The 18,597-nt window shown below is 45.6% G+C and overlaps 1 long non-coding RNA gene across 2 annotated transcripts in view; it reads right to left on the bottom strand.

The window, feature by feature from the left end:
- LOC128350685 (uncharacterized) overlaps nucleotides 1-18,597 on the bottom strand; it is a 44,413-nt gene that overhangs the window by 12,627 nt on the left and 13,189 nt on the right. For both annotated transcript variants that reach the window (XR_008319388.1, XR_008319387.1), the window contains exon 2: nucleotides 4,925-5,010. This is a non-coding gene — a long non-coding RNA (uncharacterized LOC128350685). The remainder of the gene's footprint in view (nucleotides 1-4,924; nucleotides 5,011-18,597) is intronic.

Here is an 18,597-nt window from a genome sequence, read left to right as displayed (position 1 = left end):
GGAAACATATCAGCAACTAGTGCAACTGTTTTAAAACAGACATAATATGATCTCTCTGGGTTAAACCAGAAACCAGTCTTATCAATCTGTTTAAAACATTTATATCCCACCCTATCTAGCACACTGCATGGTGGAACAGTTTACAAGAAAAGAGTAGAAACATAATGAGCCAGGTCTCATGATCTTGGTTTGGGGAGCTAAGCGGGCTAAGCCCGCTCTCCCCACACACGAGCAGGGCAGGAGCCCTGGGCAGCCGAATCGGCTGCCCACATGATTGCCGGCTCTGTGACAGAGCCGGTAGGGAGTGGGGGGAATGGGGGGGAGCTCCATGATGCCCTGCGCGAGTGCGCAGGGCATGCTGGTGAGACCTCTGGAGCTGGGAGGCGGCTTTTTGCCTCCCCTCTGGTGCTCTCCTCATGAGTAGCCGTGCCACGGAGCGGTGCCGCAACTACTCACAATAAAAAACCTGGGTTTACGGAGTGCTCGCTCCGCAAACCCAGTTTTAGGGGAGGGGTACTTAGGCGGGTTAACTGCTGGGAGGCAACCGGGCTTGCCTGCGAGCCCGGTGGCTCCCACGATCAGCCAAAATCAGGCTAGGCTCCCCTAGCCCAGTTTAGGCTGATCGTGGGAATAGCCTCATAATTTACAACAAAATGAACAAAAATGATAAAACACAATAAAACATCATATGACACATAAAAGAGAGCAGGAATAACTGCTGTTATACACAAGGTAAAACAGAAGTTAGGTATAAAATCGGATAGGCATAGTACACCCATTTACAGCCAGTTTTTAAAAGCTTATTTTAAAAGGGGTTTTTTTTATGTTCTTAAAATGAGACAAAGAGAGAAACTGATGAAATATCTCTGGGAGGGCATTCCAAAGATGGGAGTGGGGGGTACTACTGAAAAAGCTCTATGCCTGCCAACCAGATCTGTGTCAATGGCAGAACCAAGAGTAGGAGTGTGCACAAATTGGATTTTGTAATTCACTTTGGCTTTGAGCTGGGTCTCACGATCAGTGAGACCTGGTTTGGGGAGCTAGACGGGGAGAGCAGGCTAAGCCCGCTCTCCCCGCACTCGAGCAGGGCAGGAGCCCTGGGCAGCCAGATCGGCCTCCCACACGATTGCCAGCTCTGTGACGGAGCCAGCGGGGGCTGGGAGTTCAGGAGCCATGCGGCCCCCAGAAGCTCCAGTATGCCCTGCACAAGTGCGCAGGGCATACTGGAGAGACTCCCCGAGCCAGGAGGCAGCTTTTTGCCTCCCCTCCGGGGGTCTACTCATGAGTAGCAATGGCACAGTGCTGCGCCGCAGCTACTCACAATCAGAAAAACTGGGTTTGTGGAGCGCTCGCTCCGCAAACCCGGTTTAAGGGGAGGGGTACTTAGGCAGGTTAACCGCCAAGAGGCAACCAGGCTTGTCGGAGAGCCTGGTGGCTCTCACGATGATCTGGAAACGGGCTAGGCTCCCCTAGCCTGATTTTGGATGATTGTGGAAATAGCCTCCCTGAATTGAATCACAAAACCTTGATTCAAATTGTTGAAGTAGCTTGCACCTGCCTGGTGATTCAACTATTTTATTAGTGAATTATTGAATTAAATTTGATTTTTCCATGGAGAGCAGGTCTACTCATTAAGGCCTGTGGGGATAGCAGGTCTACCCATTAAGTGCAATTCAATGAGGCAGACTTGCTCTCCAAGAAAAGCAATTGGTAGACCAGCTCTCCCTGGAAAGAAGAGCTGGTCTACCAATAGGTTTTCTGGGAGAGAAACCCCATTACACCCAATCGGTAGAACAACTCTCCCCGGAAAAAACAGTGCTTGAATTGCACTGGTTTTATTTGGAGAACTGGCCTACCAATTGGGTTAAATGGGAAGACCTGCTCTCCCAGAAAACCTACTGGTAGCAACTAACACTCACAAGCATTCTGAACCAGATGAAGCTTTCAAACAGTCTTCAAAGGCAAGGAAGCTATTCACACCACCGCGCAAAAGTGGGCTAATGCAGCTCAGCCCGCTTTTGCACAGTAGTGAGAACCACTAGGTTCACAGGCGAGCCCAGTGGTTCTCTGGCAGCCAGCCTGTCTAAAAAACCCTACCCCTAAATGAGGTTAACGGAGTGAGTGCTCCATTAACCTCAACCTTTTATCATGTGTCAGCCATGGCTGACACACTTGGGTGTGTCATGGTGTTTCAGCCATGGCTGACACACTTGGGGTGGGAGGAGAGGGGAGGGGGGACCCCAGGAAGGCACCAAACACTTGCACGGTGGCTTCCTGGGGTTCAGGGGCCAGGGTGCCATGCGGCAGCACTCCCCTTTCCCCAACCCCTGGAGCTCCCTGATGGGGGTGCCCGACTGGAGGAGTTGCTCATCTGGGTGGCCCATCCAGCCGTCCAAATACAAGCAACGGCTAAGCCCACTCTCCCCGCCAAACCCCACCTGGCGCTTCATACAGGTTGCGTGAAGCACCTCAAAGTGTCTTTCCTTCCCCACTACAAAAAATTAAGTGAGGAGTTGCTTCTCAGACTTTCTCTCTGTGCCCCCACGTTTTTCTAAACCATTTCAGTTTTTAAGGAAAGGCTATAAACTTTTCATTTTACAAGGGGTTGTATTGTCTGGATCATTACTATGCCAGCAATTTATTTATTTTATTTTTATTTATTACATTTCTATACTGCCCCAAACTTGTGTCAAAAATTGCCCCCTTCACAACCCCAGAACATTATTATTATTATTATTATTATTATTATTATTATTATTAATTCGATTTCTATACCAGCCTTCCAAAAATGGCTCAGGGCAGTTTACACAGAGAAATAATACAAATAAGATGGATCCCTGTCCCCAAAGGGCTCACAATCTAAAAAGAAACATAAGACAGACACCAGCAACAGTCACTGGAGGTACTGTGCTGGGGGTGGATAGGGCTAGTTACTCTCCCCCTGCTAAATAAAGAGAATCACCACGTTAAAAGGTGCCTCTTTGCCAAGTTAGCAGGCAAAACATTCTGGTTTAAGGAAAAGGATAATGCAATAAGAACATATTTTTCTTTATATGTAATGACTGGTGTGGTTGTGTAACCTTTGTTGTTTGTTTTACTACAGTTAACTAGATGAGATTGAATGTGTAATGGGGTGTATTAAGCAAATACCTTATGACATAAAACACTAATTTATCCCAGTGTTGTGAAGAGAATGCTAGAGGTTTGAAGATTTGTCTGCCTTGAAAACAAAGTTATGTTCATTAATGACTGGAAGAATCTTGGGGGAGGGGATTTTAGAGTCACGTGAGCACTTTTCAATTTTGAGAGACCACTGGAGCATATTTGTTACTTCAGAGGAAGATCTCTGAAATTCATACAAACCAGTTCCACATCACAGACACTTATAATAAGAAAATGATTAATGTTTGTGACAGCCCAAGGAAAAAAAATTGACTGAAATGTCTCCATCATTTAACAGAGTTGATAATAAGAAATGTTTTAGCCATGTTAGCTGCAGACTGACCAAGTAAAGAAGAAATGCACAGAAAATCCAAAGAAGCTGGGTTCAGCTGGTATTGGTAGTGCTTAGAGTGTCAGGCTAAAGGTTCGGAGTCCCAGGTTCAACACCCTATTCAGTAATGATCTGGGCAAAACTGGACCTCTGTCAGGCCAAACAACCTCACAGGGTTATTATGAAGATAAAATGATGGGGACCATGTAAGTCACCCTGAGTTTCTTGGTAGAAGAGAGAGATAAAAATGAAATAAAACAGATAAATCAAGATTTCATTTATGCTTCGATTTCATTTCTATTAGACAGTGAGGTGGTTCCCACCATCAGTGGGAGCCACCTGGAGAGGGTTTGCAGGGTAAGCGGGCTAAGCCCACTATCCCAGCAGACGAGCTGTCAGTCTGCTCTGGGCGGCCGCAGTGGCTGCCCACACGACTGGCAGCTCTGTCACGGAGCCGGCGGGGGCTTGGGAGTTCAGGGGCCACACGGCCCCCGGAAGCTCCAGCATGCCCTGCGTGAGCAGCCTCCCGGTCGGGGGTCTACTCTTGAGTTGCCACGGCTAAAAAACTGGGTTTGCAGAGCACTCAGTTTAAAGGCAGGGGTAGTTTAGCAGGTGACCTTCCAAGGAACCACCGGGCTCCACTAGCCTGATTTTTTCCCATTGTGTGAATAGCTTCAGTGTGGTCATACACATGACCAAGCAAGCAGTGTAGCAGGTGGGCAGGGAGAACAGCTTGTTTAACTCATCTTTCCCCCAGACGGGAAATTGACCTTGCTGGAAGCACAGACTGCACTCACAGATGATCTGTGCTGAGTGGGCGCAGCACAGAGCTCCAGAGGCTGGGACGATGCATCCCAGCCTCTGCAGATCCCACAATACACCATGTGACATATGTGATGCATTGTGATGCAATCTAGGTGCCCGCCTGATGCACTCTAGGTGCCCGTCTCTGTGTGTGGCCAGGCTGGAAGCAGCCTGGGATCGCACACAAGCAGGAAGCTGGGGTTAAGGGAACAATTGCTCCCTTAATCTCAGCTAAAAGCCGGGCTAAAAAGTGGAGCTAGGCAGTGCTGCCCTGCCAGGATTGGGTACAACCCTGGAGGTTCTCATGCTCAGCCTAACCCAGCTTTCTTAGCCTGGGTTAGGCTGTATGTGAGAATAGTCTCAGAATATGACAGGAGATACTACCACATTTTCTCCTTAGGCTTTAACCTGATTTCAAAAAATGTGAACTTCATGAGTTCTCCCTGAATTTGAGACTGTTAACCTACTAAACTAGAATGTGGCTTCTTAGTATATTTATACTCTAAGCAGTGCAAAGATAATTAAGAGATGCTTTCTTTATTATTATTTTACACAATGCATGCTGAAAATTCTTCTTGTGGCCTAATGCAGAAGTACAAATAAAGTGGACAACATTTTAGCACTTACAGTTGCAGATAATTGTTCACTACATCAGGAACCACTGGTGAATTAGCTCCTCCAAGCTTTCTGTGATTTCACTTAGTAGAGCAGTTCTGAAATGTCAGGACAGAAACAGACAATTAGGTTTCATCCGTAAGGTGAGCAAGCAATATGTACAGCAAATGCAAGCACTTGTATTTTTATTCCCCTAAGGCCATTGTGCTCCAGGAAATCCTTCCAATGCAATAAGCTTAAATATCAACGAGGAAGAAAAACAGAACAAGGATGAGATGTCTGAAGCAAAAGGCAAGTATCCTTTTTGGATACTTGGAGTCTCTATTTGGTGTTCATTGTTATGTTACAAGAGGAGAGGAGAGCTGGTCTTGTGGAAGCAAGCATGACTTGTCCCCTGAGCTAAGCAAGGTCTGCACTGATTGCATATGAATGGGAGATTAGAAGTGTGAGCACTGTAAGATATTCCCCTCAGGGGATGGAGCTGCTCTGGGAAGAGCAAAAGGTTACAAGTTCCCTCCCTGGCTTCTCCAAGATAGGGCTGAGAGAGATTCCTGCCTGCAACCTTGGAGAAGCCGCTGCCAGTCTGTGAAGACAATACTGAGCTAGATAGACCAATGGTCTGACTCAGTATATGGCAGCTTCCTATGTTCCCATGTCCCTATTTTTGCTATTTATCCTATAATCTTAAAGCAAGAGGGATTTTTGTTAGCCATCTTGTCCATCCTTCTCTTATCTTTTCCAACCAGTTGCAAATCCTAGAAGGTATTATAATTTAGCCTTCATTTGACCAGTTTGCTAAACAAACTACCAAGGGGAACTTGCTCAGGGGCATTATTACCATTGAGTGAATGGGTTCAAAGAACCCAGGCCACCACCCCTCAGGGGCCATGCCTCACACCCCTGACATGCCCCCTGCATCTGACGTCAGATGCGGACGCGTGGTTTAGGTCCCAAATGGGGCCACACAGCCCTGTTGGGCAGCTAAATCAGCCATCTCTGCATTTGCAGCATGGCCGGAGCAGCTCTCCTTGCCTTTTAAAGCAGGGGCCACAAAGCCCCATTTGGGACCTAAACCACGCACCCATGTCTGACATCAGATGCAGGGGGCATGGCTATTTGCTCTCTGTGTCAGATGTTGATGCAGGGGGCGCGGCTAGGGGGCCCGCAGCAGTGGGCTGGCTGCTGCTGGCCTCCCTCCTGTTTGCTGAATTTGCTTGACACTTTGCTGATTTGAAGATAAATTGCAACTACTATGACAACTACTGACAAAGCAGTTTGCATAGGAATAATAATAAAAAAAATAATGTTGCTTCTCTGTCCCCAAAGGGCTGACAAGCAGAAGAAACACAAAGTAGACACTAGGGATGTACAAACAGGTTTGCGTTAGAACCAGTTCTAATTTGAACTGGTTCCGTTCAATGGTTCTAATTCGAACCAAACAGGACCTTCAGATGGCAATGCTCAAACCAAACCCGGTTTGGTTTGGTTCAAACCAGGTTTGAGCCTCCATTTTAGGTGTTTGTGGCCATTTTGTGACCACTATGTCACTGATTCTGTTTTGCAGAGATCCTGCTTCACTGAGTGGCCAGCTGTGTTTGAGGTTTGAGCCTCCATTTTAGGTGTTTGTGGCCATTTTGTGACCACTATGTCACTGATTCAGTTTTGCAGAGATCCTGCTTCCCTGAGTGGCCAGTTGTGTCTGGCCCTCTGGTAGGTTTGCCAGGGTCACCAGTCATGATGAACTGGCACCCTATTGGCCAGGGGGGAGGGACAAGGGAGGAGACCCGAGTTCAAATCCCCATTCAGCCATGAAACTAGCTGGGTGACTCTGGGCCAGTCACTTCTCTCTCAGCCTAACCTACTTCACAGGGCTGTTGTGAAAGAGAAACTCAAGTATGTAGTACACTGCTCTGGGCTTCTTAGAGGAAGAGCGGGATATAAATGTAACAACAACAACAACTTCTACTTAAGGCCAGCCCTGGGCCTTGCAAAATCACTCTGCATCTGCTGCTGAAATGAGCTGAGAGAGAGAGTGGAGCTGCTGGCTGCTGCTGCCTGGCTACAATGTGCTGGTGGTGGTGTGGAGTCAGAGTCTTCAGGTTTCTCTTGCTCAGTGCTGCCCTTTTCCTCCTTTTTCCCTGTTTCCCCCTGGCTGGCTGGCTGTGTTCCCTCCCTTGTCTTTTAGAGATTTTTGCAGTGCTGCTGCCACCTGCCCAGCTGCCAGCCAGCCAGGCCAGGCCAGACCTCTGGGCCTTTTTCTCCCCCCCCAACCCGCTCCTGCTTTTTTCTGGCTGCTTTTTGTTTTTTCTGGGTTGACTTTCTATCCCCAGCCTGAGCCTCTACACAGGTTCTCCTCAGGCCTACTGCTTTTAATTTTATTTTAAGATTGCATTTATTGTTCATTTTGGAGCAGTTGCTTGCTTCTTTAAAAAGCACTGCTCACAGACACACTCGTGGTTATTGCTGTGCTGACTGAGTGTGGGGAGGTCCTCCTTGCAGGGCCCAGGCTCCCTAGTCCCTTTTAGCCTTTTTATTTTTCTTTTATCCGTGTTTATTTTAATTTATTTGTTTGGATGGATGGGTGGCCCACCTGCAGGCTGCCCATATGCCCTCCCCCTCCTCCAGGCTGCATGTGTGTGTTGCTGTTCCTGTTTCCACTTGCTGCTGCCAGTGTGTGAGGCTATTCTCATGACGAGCAAAATGGAGAGCCTAGCCCGATTTTTGCTGCTCATGCAAACCACCGGGCTCGCAGGCAAGCCTGGTGGCTTACAAGTGGCTAACCTGCTTGAGCAGCCCTCCCCTTAGCCCAGGTTAGTGGAGTGAGCGCTCCGCGAACTGAGGTTAACAGATCGTGAGTTGCTGCAGCGTGGCTCTGCGCCATGGCAACTCATGAGGAGACCTCCGACAGGGAGGCTGAAAAGCAGCCTTCTGGCTCAGGGGTCTTTCCAGCATGCCCTGTGCACTCACGCAGGGCATGCTGGAATTACCGGGGGCCACGCAACCCCCAAGCCCCCGCCGGCTCCATGACGGAACCGGCTGTCGTGTGGGTGGCTGCAGTGGCTGCCCAAGCAGGGCTTGCTGCTCGCCTGCAGGGAGAGTAGGCTTAGCCCGCTCTCCCTGCAAAGCCTCTGGAGGCAGGTTGCGTTGATCGTGAGACCCACGTCAGTGTGTGCTGCTCTGCTGGGATTCAGCCCCTGACCTGGACTCTGCAACGCAGAAGCCCAGGGAAAAGACTTCAGGAAAATGAGTGTGGGTAAGTCATTTGTTTTTGTCCTTGCCCCCTTTGCCCCCCTTAGATTCGACTAGATAGGGCGTCCTCCTGGGTTGGTTTTGGGGGAGGAGTTTTTCTGTGCTTATTCTTTTGCAGGTTGTTTTTACAGGTCCCCTTAGTTGTCTCCAATTGTGTATTTTGTTGTTGTTGGGTGGCTTGGTTTTCAGGCCATTCCAGCCCTTTTCCCTGTGGTGGTAGCCATTTTGGAGGCAACCATGCATGCTCCCTGGCCATTTTTGCGGTCTGGGTCATGACCCAGCTATGGAAATGGCTAGGGAGCATATGTGGCGGCCTTCAAAATGGCCACCACAACCAGAAAAATGGCTGGAATGGCTTGAAAATGGGTCAGAATGGCCCATACAGGACTGGGGGAAGGCTGGTGAGGGGAGAGGGAGACTAAGGAGACACCCTCACACACAATCGCACCAGCGGCACCCAAGGCCGCCAGATCTATGGTGTCGTGGTGGTGATTTTTTTAAAAAAAAAAAAAAGTTTAGAACCCCCCTGAACTGGCCTTGAGCTGACCGGAAGGGTTTGGCTTGAGGTCAAGCTAAACTGGGTGCATTCTGGCTCGAAGGCAAACCCTTGAGCCAGACCTGTTAACACACCCCTACACCGGGTGCATGCACGGATCTTTAAACACACTTAAAATTCCTGGGTCTGGCTTGGAGTTGCACCATATGCAGATCTGCTAGCATGGAGAATCATGGGAGACGGGAGCCCTAAGTTCCAGTAACCTCAGGAGAGCAGGGTTGCAGTTTCGGGGCACAAGCATGGTTGTGCATGTCCACATGGGTAGGCAGGCTTTCAGGGGGCATGCTTTGACGGCTACTTGGTGGCAGGCACCTAGACAGGGAGAGCAGTTGCCAGGGCACCTGGCTCCACAGATTTCCTCCATAGAGCAACCTGGCTCGATATAGAGCCTCAATGGCCTGTCACTTCCCACCCCCGGCTTGTCAGCCTGTGAAGCAGCACAGTCACACAGGGGCATTCAAGCTTCCCGTCTGTCCCTTGCTCCCCTCCCCCATCTGGAAAGCAGGAGGGAAAGGGGATGGGATGACAGGATGAACAATAAGTGCTTTGCTCCCCAAGAAAGAAGTGACAATGATATATGTTCACAAGCACACACACTCCAGGTGGCAACATAAGCAGGGCACCCTATCAAAGCACCAGGAGGAGAATAAAGGACTGAAGGGGGTACCTGGGGTTGGGTGATCAGCCTCCCCACCTCTAAATAGTTAACCGGAAGTGAACCCTGTCTTGACTGACAGGCTGGTGAACTCCAGTACTCAGCCAATTAGCACATCTGGTGGGTGGGACCTAGAGAGCTGTTGTCAGGAAGAAGGGAGTTTGTTAGGAGAAGTGACGCTGGAGGTGCAGAGGAGAACATGTGGCCATGGAGGTTGGCTGCAGGAGGTTAACTGTAAAGCCTGGGAAGACAGGATTACAGAAGGCTTGAAGTCTCATCAAGAGTTTAGTGAGTTCAAGGAGAAGGGAAGTTTAGGCAAAGTTTGTTTAGTCAGACTTTGCATAAGGGGTGTTATATTTCTCTGGTGTGTGTGCTTTTGCATATTCCTGATACTGTTCTATTATTGTTTACCTGTCTTAAAATAAGAAACACTAGCCTATGCTCACCCTACCTAGGGTGTTGCAAAACACTCTATAAACATTTAAGTGTTCATTAAGACAACTTATTTTTGTAATCTTACTAAGTATTCTTAACTGTATTTAAAGCTGAGAGAGCCTCAGACTGAAGCAGTCTGCTGTAATGTAATAAAACTGTTTCTTTCTTTTTACAAGCCTCTCCAAGTTGGTTTTTAACTCAGGACGGTGGGGGAGGGGGGTTTGCTGGCACAAACACGTCCTCAAATGGTCAGAAGCTATCAGTTTTCTTACCACATATAGGCTTGCATGTGGAAGATTTTTGTACTTGTCCAAGAGCCAAATTAAGAGAGGTTTTTTCCTGGTTACCCCACCCCAAGCCCAGAGAATTTCTGTAGACAAAAGGGGTGGCAGTGGCAACATTTTGAACCTAATGATAATACAGAATTTTTTTAGGAGAAGCCTAGCCAGGAAGCTCAGCAGGGATGATTCAGCATTTCTTTCCCTCACATGAGTATGCTCTGAGACAAAGGCTGTAATCCACTACAGGATGTAGTGCTTAGGCAGCCAAACTGGACGTCCTGGCAGTAAAACTTACTGAAAACCGAAGGTTCAAATTGGAGTTTGGCAAGACAAACGGAAGGTTGCTTTTGCCACAAAACTGTGGTTTCATGAATTTAGATGTACTGGAGTTACAAACTCTACCTCGTTTAGCTCCAGTTTCATGTTACATCTGAATCCGTCCTTTGTGTTTCACTCATGGTTTGCTGTTAAACTAATTAGTCCAAGCACCCGTGGGCTCCTTACCTTTCACAATATCAGATACCAGATGACTTAAGTTTTGACATTATAGTATATAAATAACTCTTTCCAGCTCAACCCTGGGCTACTTCAAATGGGTATATATGTGGACATATTCCAGTGGCAGGAGATGCAGTGAATAAGGTAGGTTATGCCTGTAAAAGAGTATCCCTGCCACTTCAGCTGCCCATCTGCCAACATCACTGCCACTTATCTGGATTAGTTGCAGGTCCAGTGGTCACTTGAGAATTGTGCCCAGTAAAAAGAACCCTGTTACACCTTCACTATGGGCAGCTGAGTGGCGATGGTTGTGGCAGCCGCAGCTGCCTGGATAATTCCCATTTTAAAGGCATAACCTACTTTGCTCACTACTCTTCCTGCCCAGTGATTGAGCGAGCAAGCAGGCAAGCAGCAGTGGGCGAACCCCACCCAGTCAGGCTTGAAACTGTGATCAGCAAGTGAACTATTCCCACCAATTTGGAAATTATTATTTTTTTGCTCCCAGCCCCACCTCCCACCCTCCCCCACACAGACCCTTCCCCTCTTATCTTTCTCATGACTTCAGGATAATAAAGATTTACATTTCTCTCCCCTTTCTCTCTTATGTGTTGGCAAGGAGTCTAAAGAGGGCTGGAATTGTAGGGATGGGAATGGTTGTTTTTCCAGCAGTTTTGCCATGGGTCATTAAAGCTGGAAAAGGTCAGTAGTTCTGGACTGTAATTCCCAACCCTCCTCACCTCTTGACACACTATGATGACTTCATGTCAAACAGCAAGGAGGGGAATGGGAGAAAGAAATGTCTCTCGATTATTCATCATTCTGCATCACAAGAGTCACGACAAAGGTAAGTGGCAGAAATGGGGAGTAAGTGGAGAGAAGTGCATAACTTCCCTCCCAGCTCAGATTGAGAGTCTGAATTGGGGAAGGTGTTTTTTTAAAAAAAACAAAACAAAACATTGTTGTGCTTTTCTCTCATTGGAGGAGAGCATGACAAAACTGCAAGATTCTACTTCCAAACAGCTTTCAGGTAAAACTCACGCTCATCAGTACAAATAAATAAACATGACTAAATGTTTAATTCAGAGTTCAAAAGCAAACTTGTGGCATGCCTACAAATTATATCCAGTACTAGCTCCAGGCCAATGTATCCTGGGGATGGCAGTTCTCTGAGAACACTAGAGTCTGTAATGAGGAGTTCTCAGCACATGCAAAAAAACACAACTGTTCCCATGGGGGAAACTATAAAAGTGAAAGTAGTTTCAAATGGATTTAAACTGGTAGTGAATGTGACCCAAAGCACTGCATCTGCAATTTCAATTCTCTTTTATGAATGGAGACATATTCACATGGTTTCTTATGTGATGTCTGGAATATTCCCCTCTTACCAAAAATAACTGGAAAGACTCTGCATTCACTGAGTTCCAAATACCCATCTGAGCTCTTGTGAGTTCATTAGGGTCCTCACAGCCACTGCGTACAGCATTAATTCCCAGACAGTGTTGTTTGTCTACCTCTACACACTACTCTACCTCAAAAATAAATGTATTAAATAATGAAAGGCTCCTATGGGTTCAGAGGAGCCTAGAGGAGCCTGCTCATTCCATCTATGCAGGATTTCATCAGGCCTTGGCTGAGCTTTGAAACTGGCTGAGCCTGGGGCATTTGATTTCAGCACAGGCTGATGAGGATCAAAGGGCCCAAAGACAGAGAATACAGTCAAGGATGAGCAGGTACCAGCTGAGGTGAGGTGAGCCTGTGCTGTTGCTCGATCAAATGACATCACTCAGACTGAGGAACTGAGCTTGGAGCAACTGCTATAGATGGCCAGCCAGACCCTATTAGTTTTTCAGGTCACCTGGACTGAAAAGCTGTAGTACTGGCTCCAGCCATTCAGTGGGTGGTACTTCACTCAACAGCCTGATCTCTGTTTCCCTCTGTCTCAGGAGGGAGACACCTGAGCTCTGAAGCCAGAGTCCCCAGTTCAGGATCCCTGAAGACAAAGCCAGAAGATTGATTCTTCTGGCCTTACCTCCTTCCCATCAGCCCTTGCCAGGCACAGTTAATTCTGCTGAAGGTATTTAATATATGTAGTGTAGTGGTTATTAGTAGGACTAGGACTGGAGAGACCTGAGCTCAAATCTTCATTCAGCCATGAAACTCACTGGGTGACTCTGGGCCAATCACGTATCCCTCAGCCTAATGTACCTCACAGGGTTGTTGTGAGGATAAACATAACCATGTACTCCACTCTGGGTTCCTTGGAGGAAGAGCAGGATATAAATGTAAAAATTAATTATTTAATAAAAATAAATATATTGTATCCATTATATATCTGAATGAGTCAGTGTTCTTAGCTTGTTTCCTTTTATCTGGAGGCATATTCAGATCAGTGACTCATGCAGAGACATGAGGACCCCCCTGAAAGCAGGTATTACTCTAAAACACTTTTGGGGATATAATATGGAAATGATTTATTTTTCCCCCAATTTTTATTTAGAAAAATAGTGTTACTCAGTTTTCAGAAATTTGGGCAATACAGGAGAACTTCTTTATTCATGGGGATTCCATTCTGTGGGGGAGCTGCAGATACCAAATCCATGAATAATGAAGCATTAGAGCAATGGGAATTGGGGGGTTAGGTTCCTGGGTACAAAATATTAGCTGAAAAATGGCTGAAAATCACAGTTTTTGCCCCCATTTTTGCCCCCAATTGCCTCCAGATGACCCCCCAAAGTGCCCTATCATTCTGAAACCTGGCCAAAAATCAGCCAAAAATCACAGGTTTTACCCAAGTTTTAGCCATAAAATGGCTCACAATCATTCCAGCCATCAAAACGGTAGCTGGAAATGATCTCCGAGGTCTTTTCCGGCCACCCCGACCTGTGGATATGCAGGTTTAGCCCTTGTTCACTTATTCCGAGGGCAGGTGCTAATTACCTAGGCATGGATATGTGAACCCACAAGTGCTGGACCTGAGAATAGTGAGGTCCTCCTGTAGTGGAGAACAGTAATTCAAAACCCTCCATGAAGTATGCCAAATAGCAGAGAGCATCTATATGTGTTCATGCACATAAAAAGAAAGCAACAGTTGCTTAAGGGATTAAATATTAGTTCCTAACTAATTCCTTGGTGACATTGTTTTTCTAGTTTTTGAAGTAGTCTGATTTAAGAAGCCAATGAAGAACTTTGCAGTCATTGCATGTGAATAATTCAACAGTCACCCAATATGTCTTCCTAAGACTTGACTGCACTTCAGATTTTGTGCAAATGCTGTAGCTACCATGACAGATTACTTCAAGGCAATGAATACAGATATTTTTAAAGAGAAAAAAATGAGAAGACAACTTAAAGTGTTGGAAATATGAAATTGAAAACATAATAACATCCCAGTTATGATTCAGCTATTATGTAAGGGAGAGAAGAACTGTTATGAATTGTGGGATGAAGCTTACAATAACCAATAGAGAAAGCCTTCCAAAAGCAAGTCAAAAAGAGCAGCTGGGTGCTTGGCACTTTTGAAAAGCAGCCCATGTATTTAGGAGCATATCCCCTGTTTATTTTACTGAATAATCTTGGCCTTATGGACTTTAATCTTAACATAAAGTACACTCTCTCCAGAAGGAGAAAGCTTGACTGTGGAAGAAGGAACAGGTTCAGAGATCATGCTGAGGTTCAGTGCAAGTAAAATGACTGGAGCTGGCATCATACTGGGAGAAAGACATTTTTTTTACAAGGGAGTCGCTTCAAATAGGAAACAAGCAGTTAGAGAAAAATTCAGGGCCACACTCAAAAGAGGCAGGAATTAGAACCCATTTTGTTGTCTTTGACAGCCTTTACACCATAGGAAGCCAGAACACAGCATCCTTTGAAGAACAGAGAGGATAATTTTACCTTGCATGTTCTGCTTCCTGGAAGGTAAAATGACTCTAAATAAGATAGTAATTGTCTGTGTATAAAGAGCTCTAAGGTATCTTAAAATCAGTACAAAGTGATTTTAACATGAAATCAATAGATTTAGATTCATTTCCTCCCACATTGTTGAGGGACTTACTGACAGGACTATCCAGGACAGATGTAGCTAGAGATAAAAGCAAATATAAACCAAACACATCATGCTAGAATATGTACTACAGGGTGCAAAAAAGCCAGAAAGGCAGTCCCAGACTTACATGTTGTGCAGTGGCTATTTTAACTCATTGAGTCTCAGATTGGGGGGGGGGGGGCGGGGCGGTCTCCTTCGGAGTCATGGAAAAGAGTACAAAACACCAATAAGAGGATAGGGTCTTAAAGCTGGTGGACTCTACCAGAGAGAACTTGGGTGCATTGAATCAGAACTTGGGTATAGTGAGGATCTGGCAAAGGATCCTCACTGGTTCATATTGGATGTGTGCAGGTGATTGCACCTTTGCTGCCCCATAATCCCATTATAATTTGGCAGGAAGTGACTTCAGAAAGAACTTTGTCATTATGTTTCCCTGTGAATGGCTCTAGCCAGACATATCTATTTCTTTTTTAATGCCAGTGTGGGACTGCCACCCTAATCCACAGATCCTCATATATTACAGTAAGTTATTACCAGTAGCATAGGGAGGGCATAGGTGGCCCATGTTAGGGCCGCCTGCCACCCCGCACTCAACAGTGCCCCATCTCTCCTCACTGTGCACAGTGGAGGCAGCAGTGGTAACCTACCTGATGGAGCAGCCTGCAGTACGCTGCCTTGCCTGCACTGCTCAGCATGTGTAGGGGTCAGCTGAGCAGTGGGGGCAGCGCAGCGTACCCCGGGCTACTTTGTCAGAGAGTCTGCTGCTGCCCCCACTGCTGCTGTACATGCATGGTGGGGAGAAAAGGGGCACCCTATTCATACAGCAGGGAGGGGAGGCACCAGGGAGCTGCCACCCACCAGGTGCTCATTGTGGTGAGCACAGCGGCCCCTGGGGCAGCTGGCATGGGTTCTTGGAACCTGTGAGCACATTTAAAGTTCCTCCCCTGGCTATTGCAGACTGAAGACAAGGATCTCTGCACATTCACATGTGGAACAGATAATTGGTATTACAAACATTTTCAGCACTGTTGACACTTCAGTAATTGTTTTCAGTGTATTTGCTTGTTTAGCAGGCATTGCCCTCATTCTGAATTGACTTTACTTTTTCCAAGTAAAATCAGAATGTAGCCACATCTGATTGGTGACATACCATTATAATATCAGCATATTAAGTGATTCATGAGTGATGCTTTTGAAATTCTCTTCATCCATTTTTTCCTCCAGATGTTGATGTTCCAAAACATCTGGTCTTGATTCCACATCAAACTGATGCATTAGGAATTCTTCACTGATTCATAATTTCTTTCCAAATGCCCTACAGATCATGTGCAGCTTTTGGTTTCTTCAGTTCATTTGTGTGTGTCTCCACCGCACCTGTATTACTGATGAACATGCGCATGTCCATAAAATACTGCAAACAAGTGACATGTTTCACTCATTGATATATAAATATTTCCCATTGAGCAACATTCACATCATGAGAAGCTGGACAAAAAAAAGTTTTTTTGTATATATAAGCTCAAGACACACCTCATGGATTGACATTGGAGCATAACATACGTTTGCCTTACATAAATTTTCAACATCTGTTTATCATTCCTTTCTTGTCACCTGCCCTGGATTACCTGCCCTGTCACCCAAAGCATTTTTAACTGCCACCTTGTGAGCTTTATGTTGTTCTTTTTTAATCTGTTGCTGATGAAGGCGTAAACTGAAACATTAAAATTTGATTTCATCTTACAATCTCTGTTGTAAAATGAAAAAATGTCATCCCATTTTTAACAACAGATAGATAGTATCACAATCTATGTCAGTTAGTTAGTTATCATATTGATATACTGCCTGATTTTATATATGCAGTATATATAATCCAAATTACAATATCAAAATAAAACAAACAATTAAAAAGTCTTTACAGAATAAACACAATTAAAAACAATTCACAAAACAATTTTACAGAGTAAAATTTTACAGAGTTCAAAATTAGTTTTAATTAAAAGTCTGAGAGAACAATCTTAAAGGTCTTTTAAAAAGCAATCAGAGATGGAGAAGCTCTTATGTTGATAGGGAGTACATTCCAAAGTCCTGGGGCAGCCACAGAGAAGGCCTGGCCCTGAGTTGCCATCAAACTAGCCGGCGGCAACCGTAACCAGACCTCCCCAGGTGATCTTAATAGGCGGCAGGATTCATGACAAAGGAAGTGCTCTCTTAAATACCCGGGACCTAAGGCATTCAGGGCTTTATAGGTAATAAGCAGCACTTTGTATTTTGCTTGGAAACATATCAGCAGCCAGTGCAATTCATTAAAAATTGGTGTTATATGGTCCCTTTGGGTTGTCCCAGAGACCAACCTGGCTGCCACATTCTGTACAAGCTGTAATTTCCAGACTATGTACAAAGGCAGCCTCATGTGAAGTCCATTACAGTAGTTAAGCCTGGAGGTTACCAGCAAATGTACTATGGTTTTAAAGTCATTTACCTTCAGAAATGGGTGTAGCTGACATATCAGACAAAGCTGATAAAAAGCACTCCTAGCCACTGCCTCAACCTGAGAAACCAGAGACAGTATGGGATTCAGGAGCACTCCCAAGCTACGTATTTGATCTTTCAGGTGGAGTGTAACCTCATCTAGAACAGGCAGATCTAAACCATTTCTCAGATCTTGACCCTCCACAATCAGTACTTCCTCCACTTTATTTGGGTTTAACTTAATGCCTCCAGCCCATTAATGCCTCCAGGCAGGCATTTAGGGAAATTATGGCATTTCATGATGAAGCTGATAGGGAGAAATAGATTTGGGTTTCATCAGCATATTGATAACATCCTGCACCAAATCTCCTGATGATCTCTCCCAGTGGTTTCATGTAGATGTTTAAAAGTCATGGAGACAGTATGGAGCCTTGTGCAACTCCATACAGTAACTCTCACTTTGCAGAGCAACAGTCTCCAAGTGACACCATCTGGAATCTACCCAAGAGGTAGGAACAGAACTACTGTAAAACAGTGCCAACTAATCCCACCTCCTAGGGTGATGCAGAAGGATACCATGGTCGATAGTATCAAAAGCCACAAAGAGGTCCAAAAGGATCAGTAGAGTCACACTCCCTCTGTCAATACCTAACTAGAGCTCATCCATCAAGCCAACCAAGGCAGTCGCAACCCCTCAGCCCACTCAAATGCCAGTTTGAAATGGGTCTAGATAATCAGTTTCTTCCAGGAGTGTCTGGAGCTGAGAGGCCACTGCCCTCTCAGTCACCTTGCCCAGCCATGGGAGATTAGAGATGAGCCTATAGTTGACTAACTCTGAAGGGCCCAATGTAGGTTTTTTCAAGTATGGTCTAATGATAGCGTCCTTAAGGCAAGGAGGTATCCTACCCTCCCTCAGAGAAGCAGTTATGATGTTTACCAGACCCTCTCCAATAATCTGATAGTTAGATAAAATAAGCCACATTGGGCAATGGTCAAGAGAGCAGGTGGTAGGGTGCACTGTCCTAAACAGCTTTTCCACATCCTCAGGATTCACAAACTTAAAGTGATCCACCTGACCACATAAGAGGAGTTGCTGGATACATCCGTAACAAACGCTGCCCTAATTGTAGAATCCTGTTTGGCCCGAATATGAGTGATTCTGTCCACAAAATAATCATTAAAAGCTTCATAGTGGGTAACCAATGGTTCCAAATTTGGATTCAAAGGGGAGGGGAATTGTATTTTTGTGGGGTTTAAAAAATGTATTGGTAGAAGAGGTTTTTCAGGAAAACACTACACAAAAAGAATCTTGATGTGTGTTTGAAACATGCAAACACATCATGAGACTGGTTCTTTGCAGAGTTTTATCAATGCACATGTACACATAGTAATATAGAGAAAATATGTAAACGGATGGAAGAAACTGATAGCTGTGGCAAACAGAGTATGCTCCAGTTCTAGAAATATTTTCTGAATTTCTCCTAATTAAACCTGATTTTC

This window comes from Hemicordylus capensis, chromosome 3, assembly GCF_027244095.1.
Source record: "Hemicordylus capensis ecotype Gifberg chromosome 3, rHemCap1.1.pri, whole genome shotgun sequence".
In the NCBI taxonomy this organism is placed as follows: domain Eukaryota; kingdom Metazoa; phylum Chordata; class Lepidosauria; order Squamata; family Cordylidae; genus Hemicordylus; species Hemicordylus capensis.
The sequence above is the reverse complement of the archived record's forward strand: the minus strand, read 5'-3'. Positions and strand labels throughout refer to the sequence as shown.